Source organism: Jatropha curcas, chromosome 7 (genome assembly GCF_041381405.1).
Source record: "Jatropha curcas cultivar XTBG-Jc1 chromosome 7, XTBG_Jcur_1.0, whole genome shotgun sequence".
Taxonomy (NCBI): domain Eukaryota; kingdom Viridiplantae; phylum Streptophyta; class Magnoliopsida; order Malpighiales; family Euphorbiaceae; genus Jatropha; species Jatropha curcas.
This window is the reverse complement of record NC_143157.1, coordinates 19,304,627-19,322,326: the sequence shown is the minus strand read 5'-3', so window position 1 is coordinate 19,322,326 and position 17,700 is coordinate 19,304,627.

Here is a 17,700-nt window from a genome sequence, read left to right as displayed (position 1 = left end):
CGGTTTCAGACTCGGGGTCAGACTAAGACTCAGTACAAGACTTGATTACAGACTTTGACTCTAGGTTTGACTCGGGAGGGGGTTTATCAGCAGCGCGCTCCTCCTCGGCGTACCAGTTGGTGAGAGGCCCTTTGTACGGCTTTATCAGGCTCAGCAGGTCTTGGTTCCCATCATTACTAGTAATAACTGCAACCTCGTCAAAGAGACTGGGCTGCATGAGATCTTCTATCTCCAGCTCGGTTATTGCCTCTGGCGCTTCAGATAAGTCATTCAGGTCTAGGACACAGATGTCATTCATTTCTAGGAATAGTTTGAAAGGATCGATCAATTCCTGGTCAGAAACAATAGCATTTACCCCGTGATTTGGTAAGGGATTAGTGCTAATGTTTGGCTTACTCCTTGGAATAATTGAACCATTGTCCACTAGGTCTTGGATGCGGTTCTTAAGCGTCCAGCATGCTTCAGTCTTGTGCCCGTTACCCTGATGGTACTCACAGTATTCGTCAGCTCTGTAGTTCCTTGGTAATGGGTTGGGTGGCGGCCTTGCTTCCAAAGGCTTGATGTAATTTGCCTTGACAGCCTCTAGAAATACCAAAAGGATTGGCATCCTGAGATCAGTATATGTCCTTCTCGACTGACTGCCATTTCTCATATTTCCCACACGTAAAGGATTTGTGGGGGTGATGCTTGCCACTTCGTGGACTTCGCTAGTTTGGCTAGGCTTCTTGTATTTTGAGGTTCCCGAGTCTTCTTTCAGTTGCCTCATTTGAATTAAATCCTCTACCTTCGTAGCAGTGGCAATGAGCGACTGGAACGTTGGTAGGTACTGAATTTGCAATTGTTGCTGGTAGACAGGCAGCAGGTTCTTTATAATTATGTCCACCTGTTCTTACTCAGAAGGCCGGTTGATCATTTGGGCTGCCTTGGCCCTCCACCTCGTAAGGAAAGAGGAAAAAGGTTCATTGTTCTTTTGTTTGGTGGTTTCCAGCTCTCTTCGAGTAACGTCCACCTCTATGTTATAATGATATTGCGTATTAAACGCATTGCAGATGTCCTCCCAGGTCTTCATTTTAGACCGATCCAGGCTGACAAACCACCTCAAAGCAGCGCCGGTGAGTGATTGTTGAAACAACTGAGCAAGGAGCTCGCTGTTCAGTCCAAACGGGTTGAGTGCACCCACATACATTTTTAGGTGCGTTTTGGGACAAGTGGTTCCATCAAACTTGTCCATGTTGGGCGTTTTGAACTTTGTTGGTAGTCTTGCTTCGGGGAACAAGGACAAGGAGTCCATGTCCACCACTTCCTTGTGTGTCTTAAGGGCAGTAATAGGCCTTTCCAACAATTCCAGCTTCTCTCTCATTTTCTGAGCTTCCAGCTCGGAAGCAGTTCTGGAGGGCATGTCATCCAGGGCAGGGTTTGAGGATGTCGGTGCAGCACCAAGTCCTTGATTGGAGGCAGCAGGATCATTTCCCCCAGCTGAAGCCCCATTTCCATTACCACTACCTAGTTCAGCTATTAGGGCAGTTCTCTGGGCAGCTAATGCCTCATTCATTCTAGCCTCCATTCTGGCTTTGAGTTTTTCTATGAGGTTTTGGATGTCAGCAAGTGATGCCATTGGTGCAGGTTGGTGGAGCTGGTGAGGTTGGCGATAGCACTGTAGGTGTGACTGGAACTTGGACAGGCACTCGAACAGTGGGTACCTGTAAGTATAAGGGTAATTGGATTAGGGTATAGTGGTTCGTGTATCAGGGTAGCTAATGTGAGGTAGATCGACTCTTTGTCCAACTGTGCATGGCTAAAGAAGCAAAAGAATGTTTTGTGTTCTTTTGTGTTTATTCAATGTTTATGATATGTTGTGAATGCGCACAACAACATGTCATAATCCGTTTTAATGAGATGCTTCACATCATTGGGTGCATACAGCCCTAAAGGATAGGTTCTATAGGCTATGACACAAATAGAGAATTGGCTTATAAAGGGACCCTTGAACCTTGAGCATGGATATACCTAACCACATGTGAAACAAGGAGTTTCGCGTGGGTCCAACAGTACGCAGACTCATGGGCCACCCCCAAAAGGATTAGGGATGGTTTGCGGTAATAGGGAGGACGCTTTGGCTGTCCGTCGACATAATCAAAGAGACCTGCCGATCAGCGCTACTTGCTATCCAGACTCAGAAGTTTGAGCAAGAGAGAAGAAATTCATTTGAAATTCGTTTTTTATGCGATGGAGAAAAAGATTCTCAATCGTGCAAATAAATCAACAAATTTAAATGTTTTAATTAAATTTTATAATTAAGTCCAAATTTCTTTATCAAGTATTCTTAAAGAAAGAATACTTGATTCATATTAGGGTACCCTGCAAAACAAAGCACAACCAAAATAATACCCTAAAGAAGGACGGGTTAGTTGATGCAACAATTGTAGTCCACTTTATGCAAAATGATTACATAAGTCCCCAGTGAAGTCGCCAAACTGTGAACCCCTACCCCGAACATCAGCATATAATGAATATGACTAAGGGCAGAAATGCACGTGAATGTGTGAGTCGTCACCTTATTTAATTATTTTAGGGTAAACTAGGAAAAAACCCTAAGTTGACTCCAATTTTAATTAACCTAATTACTAGATTAATTATCCCAATGGTTAAGGCACAATCTACGAACTCGAGGTGGATCCCGAGACCATGTCATGTTGATGAACTAACCGATGAATGAGTGCTTTGCAAGGTGAATGATGTAATTGGACCAATGAAATGTTTAAGGGATTTCGACTTGCCGCTCGGGGTTAAATCCCAAACGTGCCTACATACTTCCGTTTGAATGGAAGATCAAAGTTGACGTGGTTCGATAGGCCTTTTTTCAAAGGGCTTTGAATGGGTATGCTTAATGCATGAGTGTGTGTATGCTTCGTGCATTTTGTTTAGGCATTTTGCCAAAGATTTGATTGATTTGATTAGGCGTTTGTTGCCAAAAGTGTTGATTTAAGGCTTTTAGCCAAAAAGATTGATTTAGGTAATCTGTTGCCAAAAGTTGATGTGATTTAGGCAATTTATTTGCTAAAAGGGATTATTTGAAGACTTTTAGCCAAAATGATTTATTTGTTTGCCAAGAGTGTTGATTGGGCGATTGTCGCCAAAATGATTGATTTAAGGCTTTTTGTTTGCCAAAAATTGATTAATTCAAGGCGTTTTGCCAAAGCTCCGATTTAAGCGATTTGTCGCTAAAAATGGTTAATCTTATTTATAGGCAATTTATTTGCCAAAAGTGATCAATTGGACTGCAATATAGGCAATTTATTGCCAAAAAAAATGTGGTTAATTAAGGCTATTTAGCCACAATTATTGATTAAATGGACTTAAGCCGGACTGTTCGAAATAAAGGCGATTATACCATAGTCATTAATTGACCAGATACTTTAGCCAATATTGTCGGATTTAGGCTTTAACACCACGATTATTAATTAACCGGGCATTTAAGCTTAATCATATTTAATTGAGGCAGTTTATTTGCCAAAATGATGACGTGAATGCATTTATGCAGCAATTTAATTCAGAATTGGAGTAGAAGAGAAATTATGCAAATGCTGAAAATAGACAGGCAGAGTTTCGTTTATTACCTGAGTTAATTGGCGGCCGCTTCTTAGCTTCAGTTTGAAAATTCCAGGTTAAGCTCCTCGTTTGGGGAATTTTGATTAGAATTAGTTCAATTAAGTGACCAATTAACAAAGCAAGAAAGCAATAAAAGCTAAATTAAAATGCAGAAAAGCAGTAAAAGAACCGCAAGAAGCGTAAGGGAGAAGAGAGCGTCCGTCAACACAGACTGAGTGCCGAAAACTGTAGAATCGGGGTTGAATTTATAGGAAAAAACGGACTGGAGGGCGGTAGCTGCCGCCGTGGAGGGCGGCAGCTGGTGCCGTGGGCGGCAGCAGCAGCCGCCGCGGGCGGCGGTCGCCGACGCCGTGGCAGGCGACAGGTGCCGCCTTGGCCGGCGGCCGCCGCCGCCGGGCGCCACCCTCTCCTGTCCAGTTTTCTTCTTTTTGTTCCGATGGCTTTTTCGGGAGTTCCATACCTCCAAAAAATATTCCGGGACCAGTTCCGTGAGCCTCGTAATTTTTCGGACGTTTCAAGTACCATATTGGCATACTTTCAGTGAACTTCCGAAATGGCCTCCGGTCCGGTCGAACTGTTTGCAGTCCAGGGAAACAGGCTTTTTGAGCCTCAAAATTTGAGTATTCACAAACATGTTGTTTATGGTAAATACATGGACAATTAACAAATATAGCTCATTTTTTCATTCAAAGTTATCAAGTACAGGATGATTTTTCTATATTTGATTGCAACATTTATCTATTACCTTGTAAGAAATTTAATACTTCTGATCAATATGTTGATTTTTTATATTTGGTTGCAACATTTCTCAATTACTTATGTGAGAATGAGATTACAAATTAAAGAGAGGTGAGGATGAGATGCAATCCGAACGTAAATAATCTTTGTTTTTGGCTATTATGTTTGGGACTTCATTAGCTTATTGGGTACAAAAAAGTGCCCTTGGCCTTTAGACATAATTCTTTTAGGAAAAATTTGGCAAATAGAAAATTACACAATTACAAGCTGAATTTTATGAAACTCAGTGATTATATATTAAATTTATATGAATTTTATATTGGGTTATAAAAAAGATAAAACCGAATAATATTATTATATTTATATATACCTTATATAGTATATAATATAATTTCTTAAATTATCCAATAGACTTTAGATTAAAATAGGAAATTAATATGTTAATTAAAATTAAATTATCTTTATCTTTTACAATCAATCAAATTAAAATCCAAAATAATATCTTCATCAATTCATAAACTTAGTAGGGATATTTTTGACAATCTTAATGTTCCTCCACCCATTTCCTCTTATATATATATATATATATATATATATATATATATATATATATACACACACACAAGTTATTTATCACGAGGAAATAAATAGTCTTAGATTTTTATTGCTTTGCATTTTTCACAAAGAAGAACATCAATGTTTAATGGATAGGTTACTACATAGAGACATAATATGTTACTTATAGTAAATATATGGACAATTAATAGATATAACTATTTTTTTTCTTAAGAGTTTTCATGTTGATTTTTCTATATTTGATTGCAATATTTATCTATTACCTTGTAAGAAATTTAATACTCCTTAATCAATATGTTGATTTTTATATTTGGTTGTAGCAGTTCTCAATTATTTCTGTAAGAAATTTTGTATTTTTAATGAGGTTACTAATTAAAGAGGGGTGAGGGTGAGATTCAAATCCGAATGTAAAGAATTTTTATTTTGTCTATTAGGTTAGGATGTCATTAACTTGTTAGGTACAAAAAAAGTGCTCTTAGCCATTTTAGACATAATTTTTATTAGTAAAGTTTGACTCAAATAGAAAATTACACATGTTCAGGCTAGATTTTATGAAAGTCAATGATTATATATTAAATTTTATATTTGGTTATAAGAAATGTGTAACTATTCAAAGGGAGGCAAAAATATCAAAATGGAGGCAAAAACTCATGTAAGCGCTAAATAAGATGGGTCAAGTGTTACTTGAGAAATGAGACTTCGAATCGTACATCTGCAACCTCAAATAAGTCAACGATTTCATTTTGCAATCACTTCAAAATAATGAAAACGCAAAGAATCTTAGATGAATGGTACATTCGAGTTTCTAGAAATTGAGAGCGTCCGTGAGAGAGTAAGTTTTCATTTGGGGAGGAGACTAACTTCACTAAGAAGTTGTCCACATCAGCATAAGGGTGTTTTTGTCTTTTTATCTCATTTTAACAGCTAAAACAATTTAAACTGGATGGAGGGACCTTTTAATTAGACGGAGACAAATGTAAAAGATGACTTAAATATTATATAAGATGTGAGGGACTACTTAGACAATTATGGCAAATTTGAGGGACTAAAAAATTATTTTTCCATATATGGATAATTAATTGATATAACTGATTCTTTCCTTTAGAATTGTCAAGTCAGATTGATTTTTTTTTATTTGATTAGAATGTTTATCTATTACATTATAAGAAATTTAATACTCCTCGATCAATAGGTTGATTTTCTATATTAAATTAAATTGTCAAGTACATATTAAGTTTGATGAAAATTAATGATTATATATTAAATTTTATACGCATTTTAGACATATTTATAATAAAAAAATATTATTATAATTTGACAATCAAATTTTCATGATAAAATTATAACAATATTTATAATATATGTAAATGGAGTAGTTTTTGATAATCTCAATGTAGCCCTACCAATTCCCACTTATATATCTATAAAAGTTATTTATTATCAACTAATAAATGGAATTTAAGATTCTTATTACTTTGCACTTTGCGGGCAGAAGAGTGTCATTGTTTAATGAATAGTTTCATACATAAAGACATAACATATTGCTTATAGTAAATATATAGACAATTAATTGATATAGCTGATTTTTTTCATTTAGAGTTGTCAAATTCAAATTAATTCTTTTATATTTGATTGCAACGTTTTTTTGTTATCTTCTAAGAAATTTAATACTCCTCAATCAATATGTTGATTTTTTATATTTGGTAGCAACAAATCACAATAACTTTTGTGATAAATCTTGTATTCTTTAATGAGGCAACAAATTAAAGAGGGGTAAGGGTGAGGTCCAAATCCGGGCGTAAATGATCTTTATTTAGGCTGTTAGTCTAGGACTTTATTGGTTTGTTAGCGTGCAAAAAAGTGTCCTTTAACATTTTAGACATAGTTTTTATTAGTAAATTTTGATACAAAATAGAAAGTTATGCATCTAAAGCTTGAATTTTATGAAATTCAATAATTATATATTAAATTTTATATGGATTTAATTTTTTTTTAAAACTTTAAATTGGGTCATAAGAAATGTAGAAATGAATAGTATTATCTTATTTTTTCTATATATATATATATATATATATATATATATATATAATTTCTTATTTTATCCAATAAATTTTAGATTTAAATATGAAATTAATATATCAATCAAAATTAAATTACTTTTTTTTTTAACAAATCAAATTAAAATCTTTAAATGATATTTTTGTTAATACATAAACTTAGTAGGGACAATTTTGAGAATCCTAATGTTCCCCACCCATTCTCACTTTTATATATATTATAGTTATTATTAATAAATAAAAATCATTTATTGTCACAAAATAAAGGGAGTCTTAGATTTGCTATTGCTTTGCACTTTGCGGGAAAAAAAAAGGGTTGCTATTTGGTGGATAGTTTGTTATTGTCATGACCTATTTCCGCGGGCCGGACTGGCACTAGGACCTGGGTGGGCTTGAGGCCTCCGGCTCATAGTAAGCCTATATTAATTCATCCATATTCTAAATATAATTGTGGCTTCGGACCCAACAACTTTGTTTCATAAACATATCAAAAGTGCACCTTACTTATATAATTAACATACATACTTTATTTGTCTATTCACAACCCATTTGGAATACAATTGCGAAACTCTATAATTTACAGTCTTTTACATTTACATCGTTATTACAATCATTAATGGTCTTCCATAAATATTATTTCAACTCAGTTGAATTACATAGGACTTTTCTTTCTTCCTATTACCTGAAAAAAATAGTAGGCAGAGGTGAGCGCCAAACTGAATGAGTAGGGTTAGATAACCCTCTGACCCCATACATTTCACATATGCTACAATAAATCGTTTTAGTCCTCCGATTAGCAGTTTGTCACACAAATGGCAATACAGCAGCAACCACAAATATTATCATCTTCATATAATCACATCATGTGGAAATGAGTCAGTGGCGTCACCGAAACCCCCAATGAGCCATCCTCCCACATGGCCATCCTCTCATAACATGTGCACCAGGGAGCCGATCCCCCATACATGGCCGACCAGTCTAATCCTCACTTGACCAGCCCTCTCATTTTTTTTCCAGTCTCTCTTTTCTTTTCCATACCAACAGGAGGCCACCTTGTAGTTTATCCATATTATCCATATCATATCATCAGGTGCACAAGGGACGCCGATCTCCCATACGGCCAACGGTCTCATAGACCGCTCTCACAAACCCATTGTGACCCACTTCATCCCAATTCCACACAAATAAGGCACAGTAATATCACAATACAATTAATCAAGCAAATTTTTAATCACAACAATAGTGCAGCACAATATAGCAATTTAACAAATGCATGATAACATTTAGCCGTGAATGCATGAATGCAAAGATGCAGGCGGATGATGTGAATTATCTAACACTACTCACAGTTCTTTATTGTCCTTTAAAGGACTATCTCTACTACTGCATGCTTCCAGCTTTTGTCTTCACATTTCGGAACTTTATAAACCTCTAAAATAAAAGAAAATTCTAAAATAAAGATTCTAATTCTAGAAATGTATTTCACATTTATTTATTAGTTTTGGTTACCAATCGCTTAGTGTTTCCTTATTTATTTATTTATTCTAATTTATAACCTTTAAATAAAACTTCTAATTACTTTGTAAGTAATATTTTCTAATAATAATAATAATAATAATAATAATAATAATAATACTAAAAGTTTTAGTTGTTATTACTTATTAATGATACAACTAATTTAGTTCTTTATTCAGAGTCTTGCTAAAAATTTAGCAGCATTTCCTCTATAAACTAGACTATCCAAATTTTATATGTCGGACATATCCACACACGGCCCATCCATCGGGCACATTCTCAATCACGTTAAATTCCCATCAGCCATAACCATACTCATCAATCATGTAAATATTTATTTATTTATCAAATCCACTTCATACCTATATATACTCCGCATATCAAATAATTTACATTCTTCTATAATTAATTATCTGTCTATACCATAAATTATAATTCCTTCTAGCAATATTTATTAAAATTTTGAAAATTAACTTACATAATTTTAGCTAGGAATTCTTATTTCAATATCAACCTTATAGTTATAATTAATGTTCATGAAATATATTTAACAATATTCAATTTAATTCACTTAAATACTCAATTAAATTCATTAATTAATTAATTCGAGTTTTAAAATTTATACCGAAAGTGAGAAACTAGGTCTTAGAGTGTACCGATTGAGAATCAGACTGCGATTCCACGATCCGTGTGAAGAGAGGAAAATTTTGTCCCTTGGTGCCTCGTCGGAGGCTCGTCGGACCGCCGCCGCCGATGCCGTGGAACACCACCGAGTGCTAAATTTATGAAAATTTATGATGAAAATTTAATGATCATACATCAAATTTTATATGGATTTTGAATTTTTTTAAAAACTTTATATTGAGTTATAAGAAAGGTGAAACCGAATAGTATTACCATATTTTATATATACCTTATATAGTATAATATAATTTCTTATTTTATCCAGTAGAATTTAGATTTAAATAGAAAATTAATATGCCAATCAAAATTAAATTGCCTTTATCTTTTCAACCAATCAAATTAAAATTCTTAATGATATCTTTGTCAATCCATAAATTTAGTGTGAATATTTTTGGCAATCTTAATGTTTCTCCATCCATTTCCTCTTTTATATTTATTATAGATATTATAGATATATATAAGTTATTTATTGTCAGGAAATAATTAGAATTTTAAATTTTCTATTACTTTGGACTTTCCGGAAAAAAGAGTGTCACTGTTTGATGGATGTGTTGCTACATAAAGACATAACATGTTGTTTATGGTAAATACATGGGCAATTACCAAATATAGCTCATTTTTTCGTTTAAAGTTATCAAGTACAGGATGATTTTTCTACATTTGATTGCAACATTTATCTATTACCTTGTAAGAAATTTAATACTTCTGAATCAATATGTTGATTTTTTATATTTGGTTGCAACATTTCTCAATTACTTATGTGAGAATGAGATTACAAATTAAAGAGAGGAGGATGAGATGCAAATCCGAACGTAAATAATCTTTGTTTTTGGCTATTATGTTTCGGACTTCATTAGCTTATTGGGTACAAAAAAGTGCCCTTGGCCTTTAGACATAATTCTTTTAGTAAAAATTTGGCAAATAGAAAATTACAAAATTACAAGCTGAATTTTATGAAACTCAGTGATTATATATTGAATTTATATGAAAGTTGAATTTTTTTTTAAACTTTATATTGGGTTATAAAAAAGATAAAACCGAATAATATTATCATATTTATATATACCTTATATAGTATATAATATAATTTCTTAAATTATCCAATAGACTTTAGATTAAAATAGGAAATTAATATGCTAATTAAAATTAAATTATCTTTATCTTTTATAATCAATCAAATTAAAATCCAAAATAATATCTTCATCAATTTATAAACTTAGTAGAGATATTTTCGACAATCTTATGTTGGATTTAATTTTCTATTGTGGGCTTAATATGTAAAATTAAATATGTACAGCAGTCCAATTGTAAAGTCAATTTCAAATGTGGTCTTGATTGTGAATAATTGACTATTGAGGTATCAACTAATTATAGATATTAAGTGTAGAGACCATTATATAATTCCTATTTCGTTAAAGGACCGAAATAGGAATTGTACTAACCCTACAGGTATATAAAGGTCGTGGTCCCCAGAGGAGTCGAATACGATTCAGTTTTACGTTCCTTTCGTATTGCTTCCGCTAAATCGATTCTTCAATTCTCTGGAAGGCTGCAAACCTAATTTTATACATCAAGATCGACGAACAACGATGTCAGGTACGCAACCTTTTCTTATTCAATCTATTTTGTTGAATCTAGTGGTTTGCACGATCTAGGTTATTGTGGAATTATTTGAGATTAATTCATAACAAGTGGTATCAGAGCCTTGTGCATAATTGCTAGATTTTAGATTGGTTTTTCGTATTTTTTTTTTTTATTTATTTGTTTACCCTACTGTTTATAGATTGAGGGTTTTGTTTAATAAAAAATATATATATATATATATATATATATATATATATATATATATATATATATTTGTTCTCACTGTTCTTCGGATTCCCAAGAACAGGTAAGAGGTTTTGAACTAACGCCATTAACGATTAATTGTTCGTTTGATATTTTTTTTTTTTTTTTTTTTGCTGGCTGGATCTTGTTAAAAAAAAAAAAAAAAAAAAAAACCTCCATTGTTGGCGGCGGAAAGGGGCTGGAACCTGTTATTTTCCGTCCCTTATCGTTTTGTTTTTTAGGTTAGGGATGGAAAATAACAGTTAGGTCCCTGGAAAATTTCATATTAGATCCCTAATTTTATGTTTTTTTCGTATTAGTCCCTTAATTTTCTGTAATTTCATATTGGTCCCTTAATTTTCTGTAACTTCAGATTAGGTCCTTTAATTTTCTGTAACTTCAGATTAGGTCCCTAAATTTTCTGTAACTTCAGATTAGGTCCCTAAATTTTCTGTAATTTCAGATTAGGCCCTAAATTTTCTGTAATTTCAGATTAGGCCCTAAATTTTCTGTAACTCCAGATTAGGCTTTAATTTTCTGTTTTCTTTCGATTAGACCCTGAACTTTATTTATTCAAATATATTTAGTCCTATTTTATAATTTAGTCTCAAATTTAGTGACTTAAAGACTAGATTATAATTTTTTTTGGACTAAATAATTTTAGATTATTAAATATTTAGACAATCAATTCATTTAATTGCAATTGTTTTGTTTTAATTACAATTAAATGATTTAATTTGTCGACTTGAGATTAAATTTTGGAGTGATTAAGTCCCTATTGTGTTTGATATTTGTTAAAATAAATTGATTTGATCAATAAGTCACCAAAGTGACCTCTATTGCTTGAATTGATTTATTTTAGAATATTAGACAGGTGTATTAGAATTCGTTGCGGATAGTTAATCGGCCCAAAGGAAGGTTGCTATCTGGCTGAGTTTTGAATACATGTTTGGCAATAAATATATGATAATTGTTTGATTATTTTCCATGACAATGATATATCGGCCCAAAGGAAGATTTATTATTTGTCAGGACTATGTTATCAATATTTGATTGCTGCATTGAGATACTAATTACAAGTTAATGTTTTACATCCAAAGATGAGAATATTAATGTTGTGTCTGTATCTTATTTCCATTTTTTAATCTCTACTTATGTGAATTGTTTCATTTGTGGATTGTGAGCTTATACTTATCTATTTGTTTATTTTCTCTGATGTCAGCTAACATGTCATTTAATCCTGATTGTGTCCCTAAACTTGAGGGATCAAATTTTGAGTCTTGGAAATCAGACATTATGATCTTTCTGGGCTGTATGGATTTGGATCTTGCATTCAGGATGGACGAACCTGCTCCTCTTACTGATACGAGCACTGATGTTCAAAGGGTTCAGTATGAGAAGTGGGAGCGTTCTAATCGCTTAGGTCTGATGATCATGCAGAAAGGAGTCTTAGAACATGTTCGAGACTCTGTCTCAGCTGAAAAGAACAATGCTCAAAACTATCTTGCCGAGCTGGAGAGGGCTTATGTCAAGAATGACAAAGCCGAAGTGCGAACACTTTTAGGAAAATTAACCTCCATGAAGTTTGCTGGCAATGGTGGTGTTCGGGAGCATATTCTTAGCATGTCTCAGATTGCAAAGAGACTGAAGGCGCTGGGTATGGCTTTACCAGATGACCTTTTAGTCCATATGGTTATGAATTCTCTTCCTTCTCAGTATGGACAAATTAGGACTTCCTATAATTGTCAGCCGAATAAATGGACTCTTAACGAGCTCATTTCTCATTGTGTTGATGAGGAGGAAAAGATGAATTCTAACAAAAGAGAGAGTGCTCATTTTGTTTCTTCAGCTGGGAAGGGCAAGAACAAGAAAAGAAAGAGGCCTTTTGCAAAGACTGTTGAAAAGGCTATTGAGAAACCTGCTGCTGCTACTGCTGAAAATCCAGTACAAAAGAAGCCTTATGTGCCAAAATGCTTCTTTTGTGGAAAGACGGATCACTTGAGAAAGGACTGTCCTAAATTTGCTATTTGGCTTGCAAAGAGGGGTAAGTACCTTGTTTTAGTCTGTTGTGAAGTTAATTTAACTTCAGCTCCTAAAAACACTTATTGGATGGATTCTGGTGCTACCGCTCATATAAGTGTTTCATTGCAGGGCTGCCTCAACTACAGAAAGCCAACTGACGGTGAAAGATACGTCTATGTGGGAAATGGCGATCTGGTTGAAGTAGAGGCAATTGGACATTTTAGATTATGTTTAAGTACTGGCTATTTTTTGGATCTTATAGATACTTTTGTTATTCCCTCTTTTAGAAGGAATTTGATTTCTGTTTCCTTTTTGGACAAATCTGGTTTTCATTGTTCTTTTGGAGACAGTATATTCACTTTATCTATGAATTCAAAAGTTTTGGGTACTGGTTGCTTGAATGAATGTGATAATCTATATATGTTAGACATTGATACTAGTTATCATGAATCCCTGCATGTTACTACAAGAGGTACCAAAAGAAAGTTGAATATTGATAACTCAGCTGTACTTTGGCATAGACGTTTGGGTCATGTATCCAAATCAAGAATTGAGCGTCTTGTTTCTGATGGTATCTTAGATACACTTGATTACACAGGTTTGGATTCTTGTATTGAGTGTATTAAAGGAAAACAGACTAAACAAAAGAGACTAGGTGCCATTCGGTCATCCAATGTTTTAGAACTGATTCATACAGATATTTGCGGTCCATTCCATATTGCAACTAGAAATGGCCAAAGATATTTTATATCATTCATTGATGACTATTCTCGTTATGGTTACTTATATCTCATTCATGAAAAATCTGAGTCTTTGGACGTGTTTAAATCTTATAAAGCCGAAGTTGAAAATCAACTAGGAAAGAAGATTAAATCTGTTCGATCTGACCGTGGTGGTGAATATTATGGTAAATATGACGGTTCAGGCGAACAACGTCCAGGACCTTTTGCGCTTTTCCTACAGGAATGTGGAATTGTCCCTCAATATACAATGCCTGGTACTCCCAGCATGAATGGTGTATCTGAGAGACGTAATAGGACTCTTATGGATATGGTAAGGAGTATGATTAGTCATTCTACTTTACCAGAGTCTCTGTGGGGTGAAGCGTTAAAGACAGCAGCTTATCTTCTCAATAGGATTCCATCTAAAGCAGTTGCTAAAACACCTTATGAACTTTGGACTGGACGTAAGCCTAGTCTAAAGCATCTTCATGTTTGGGGATGTCCAGCTGAAGCAAGGCCTTACAAGCCGAATGAAACAAAACTAGACTCCAAAACTATCAGCAGCTACTTTGTTGGATATTCTGAGCGGTCTAGGGGTTACAAGTTTTATAATCCTACTTCCAGAACTTTTTTTGAAATGAGAATTGCAACATTTTTTGAGGATGTTGACTTGGAGGGAGAAATAAAGAAAGAAACATTGTCTTTGAAGAGGAATCAAGTAAGGATGATTCGGTTCTCATTCCTTTTGTTGTTTCTGATAGCGTACAGACTCCAGTTGCTCCTGTCGCTATTCAAGATCCAATTCAAGACAATGTTATTCTTCCTCAAGAACAAATTCAACAACCTCAAGAATTAGAGCCTGTTCAAATGCCTTTGAGGAGATCTACTAGGGAGAGAAGAAGTGCTATTCCAGATGATTATATAGTGTTTCTTCAGGAACATGAGGATACTGTAGACATGATAGATGATGATCCAGTTAGTTTCTATCATGTCATGCAGAGTTCTGACTCTCATAAGTGGATTGAGGCAATGAACGAAGAGTATAAGTCTATGCAAGACAATCAAGTTTGGGATCTTGTTCAATTACCTGAAGGAAAGAAACCCATTGGTTGCAAATGGATATTTAAAACCAAAAGGGATTCTCAAGGTAATGTGGAAAGATATAAAGCACGTCTTGTAGCAAAAGGCTTTACTCAAAAGGAAGGGATTGACTATAAAGAAACCTTCTCTCCAGTTTCTTCGAAGGATTCTTTTAGGACAATCATGGCCTTAGTTGCAAATCTTGATCTTGAGCTTCATCAAATGGATGTTAAGACTGCGTTTCTCAATGGCGACATTGATGAAACAATATATATGGTGCAACCAGAAAGTTTTATAATTGGAGATCCAAAACATCTGGTATGCAAATTAAAGAAATCCATTTATGGACTCAAGCAAGCTTCTCGTCAATGGTACTTTAAATTCAACCAAGTAATTGTCTCGTTTGGCTTTGAGGCAAATACTGTTGAAAATTGTGTGTACCATAAGTTCAGTGGGAGTAGGTTTATCTTTTTGGTCTTATATGTGGATGACATACTTCTTACTACTAATTGTAAAGTCTTGCTACATGAAACCAAAGTTTTTCTTTCAAAGCATTTTGAGATGAAAGATTTAGGTGAAGCTTCTTTTGTTTTAGGGATTCAGATACATCGAGACCGTTCTCGAGGTATTCTTGGATTATCACAAAAGAGCTATATTGATAAAGTGCTCAAGAGATTTAGTATGCAGAATTCTAGACCATTGGATACCCCTATTGCAAAAGGTGATAAATTTAGTAATCAACAATGTCCAAAGAGTGAACTTGAAATTCAGGAAATGCAAAAGGTTCCTTATGCGTCAGCTGTAGGAAGTCTTATGTATGTTCAAGTTTGTACTCGTCCAGACATTTCTTTTATAGTTGGCATGTTAGGTAGATATCTCAGCAATCCAGGAATGGATCATTAGAAAGCAGCCAAAAGAGTCATGAGATATCTTCAGAGGACTAAGGGACATATGCTCACATATAGGAGATCAGATCAGCTTGAGATCATTGGGTATACTGATTCTGATTTCGCTGGATGCCAAGATAGTAGAAAATCCACATCTGGCTACATTTTTCTATTGGCTGGCGGTGCTATTTCTTGGAAGAGTGTGAAACAAACTCTAGTGGCAACCTCCACCATGGAAGCTGAATTTGTAGCATCTTATGAGGCATCCAATCAAGCTATTTGGCTGAAAAACCTTGTCACTGGGCTGCGTGTAGTAGGTGGAATAGAAAGACCACTGAAGTTGTATTGTGACAGCAAGTCAGCCGTTTTATTCTCCAACAACAACAGGAACTCTTCTCGATCAAAACACATTGAGATTAAGTTCTTGGCTGTGAAGGAGAGGGTACAGAGTGGACAGATATCCTTAGAGCATATTGGAACAAACTCTATGATTGCGGATCCGCTTACAAAGGCAGTGATACCGAAAGTTTTCCATGAGCACACCGCTCATATGGGTATCGTTTTGTTTGAGACTGTCTAGTTTTAGTGGGAGTTTGCTCTTTATGCATACATTATGTTTTTGAATGCTCTATTTTATTTTGGACATGTTTTATTATGAAATTTTGTTGAGTACTCATTTTGGTTGATGGTTACACTCTGTATTATTATTATTGTTTTGCTTGATCTCACTTTTGTTGGTGACCAGTTGGAAACAGACATGATGATCACATTACATGTAGTTTTCATGCTACACTTCTATAATGAATCTGTGTCATTTAGGGGTATTGGTAATGTAGTTGATGATGAACTTAGTCATGAGATCTATGACGAATGTTTCTTCAGCTCTTTATCAATATAACTAATGGACGAGATTGTTTTTGGATACCTTGTATGACTGCGTTTGTTGAGCTCATTTTGGTGTATGTATTTTATTTAACATATGTTCGCCCAAGTGGGAGATTGTTGGATTTAATTTTCTATTGTGGGCTTAATATGTAAAATTAAATATGTACAGCAGTCCAATTGTAAAGTCAATTTCAAATGTGGTCTTGATTGTGAATAATTGACTATTGAGGTATCAACTAATTATAGATATTAAGTGTAGAGACCATTATATAATTCCTATTTCGTTAAAGGACCGAAATAGGAATTGTACTAACCCTACAGGTATATAAAGGTCGTGGTCCCCAGAGGAGTCGAATACGATTCAGTTTTACGTTCCTTTCGTATTGCTTCCGCTAAATCGATTCTTCAATTCTCTGGAAGGCTGCAAACCTAATTTTATACATCAAGATCGACGAACAACGATGTCAGGTACGCAACCTTTTCTTATTCAATCTATTTTGTTGAATCTAGTGGTTTGCACGATCTAGGTTATTGTGGAATTATTTGAGATTAATTCATAACATCTTAATGTTCCTCCACCCATTTCCTCTTATATATATATATATACATATAAGTTATTTATCACGAGGAAATAAATAGTCTTAGATTTTTACTGCTTTGCATTTTTCACAAAGAAGAAAATCACTGTTGAATGCATAGGTTGCTACATAGAGACATAATATGTTGCTTATAGTAAATATATGGACAATTAATAGATATAACTATTTTTTTTCTTAAGAGTTTTCATGTTGATTTTTCTATACTTAATTGCAATATTTATCTATTACCTTGTAAGAAATTTAATACTCCTTAATCAATATGTTGATTTTTATATTTGGTTGTAGCAGTTCTCAATTATTTCTATAAGAAATTTTGTATTTTTAATGAGGTTACTAATTAAAGAGGGGTGAGGGTGAGATTCAAATCATGCAAAAGAATCTTTGTTTTGTCTATTAGGTTAGGATGTCATTAGCTTGTCAGGTACAAAAAAAGTGCTCTTAGCCATTTTAGACATAATTTTTATTAGTAAGTTTGACTCAAATAGAAAATTACATATCT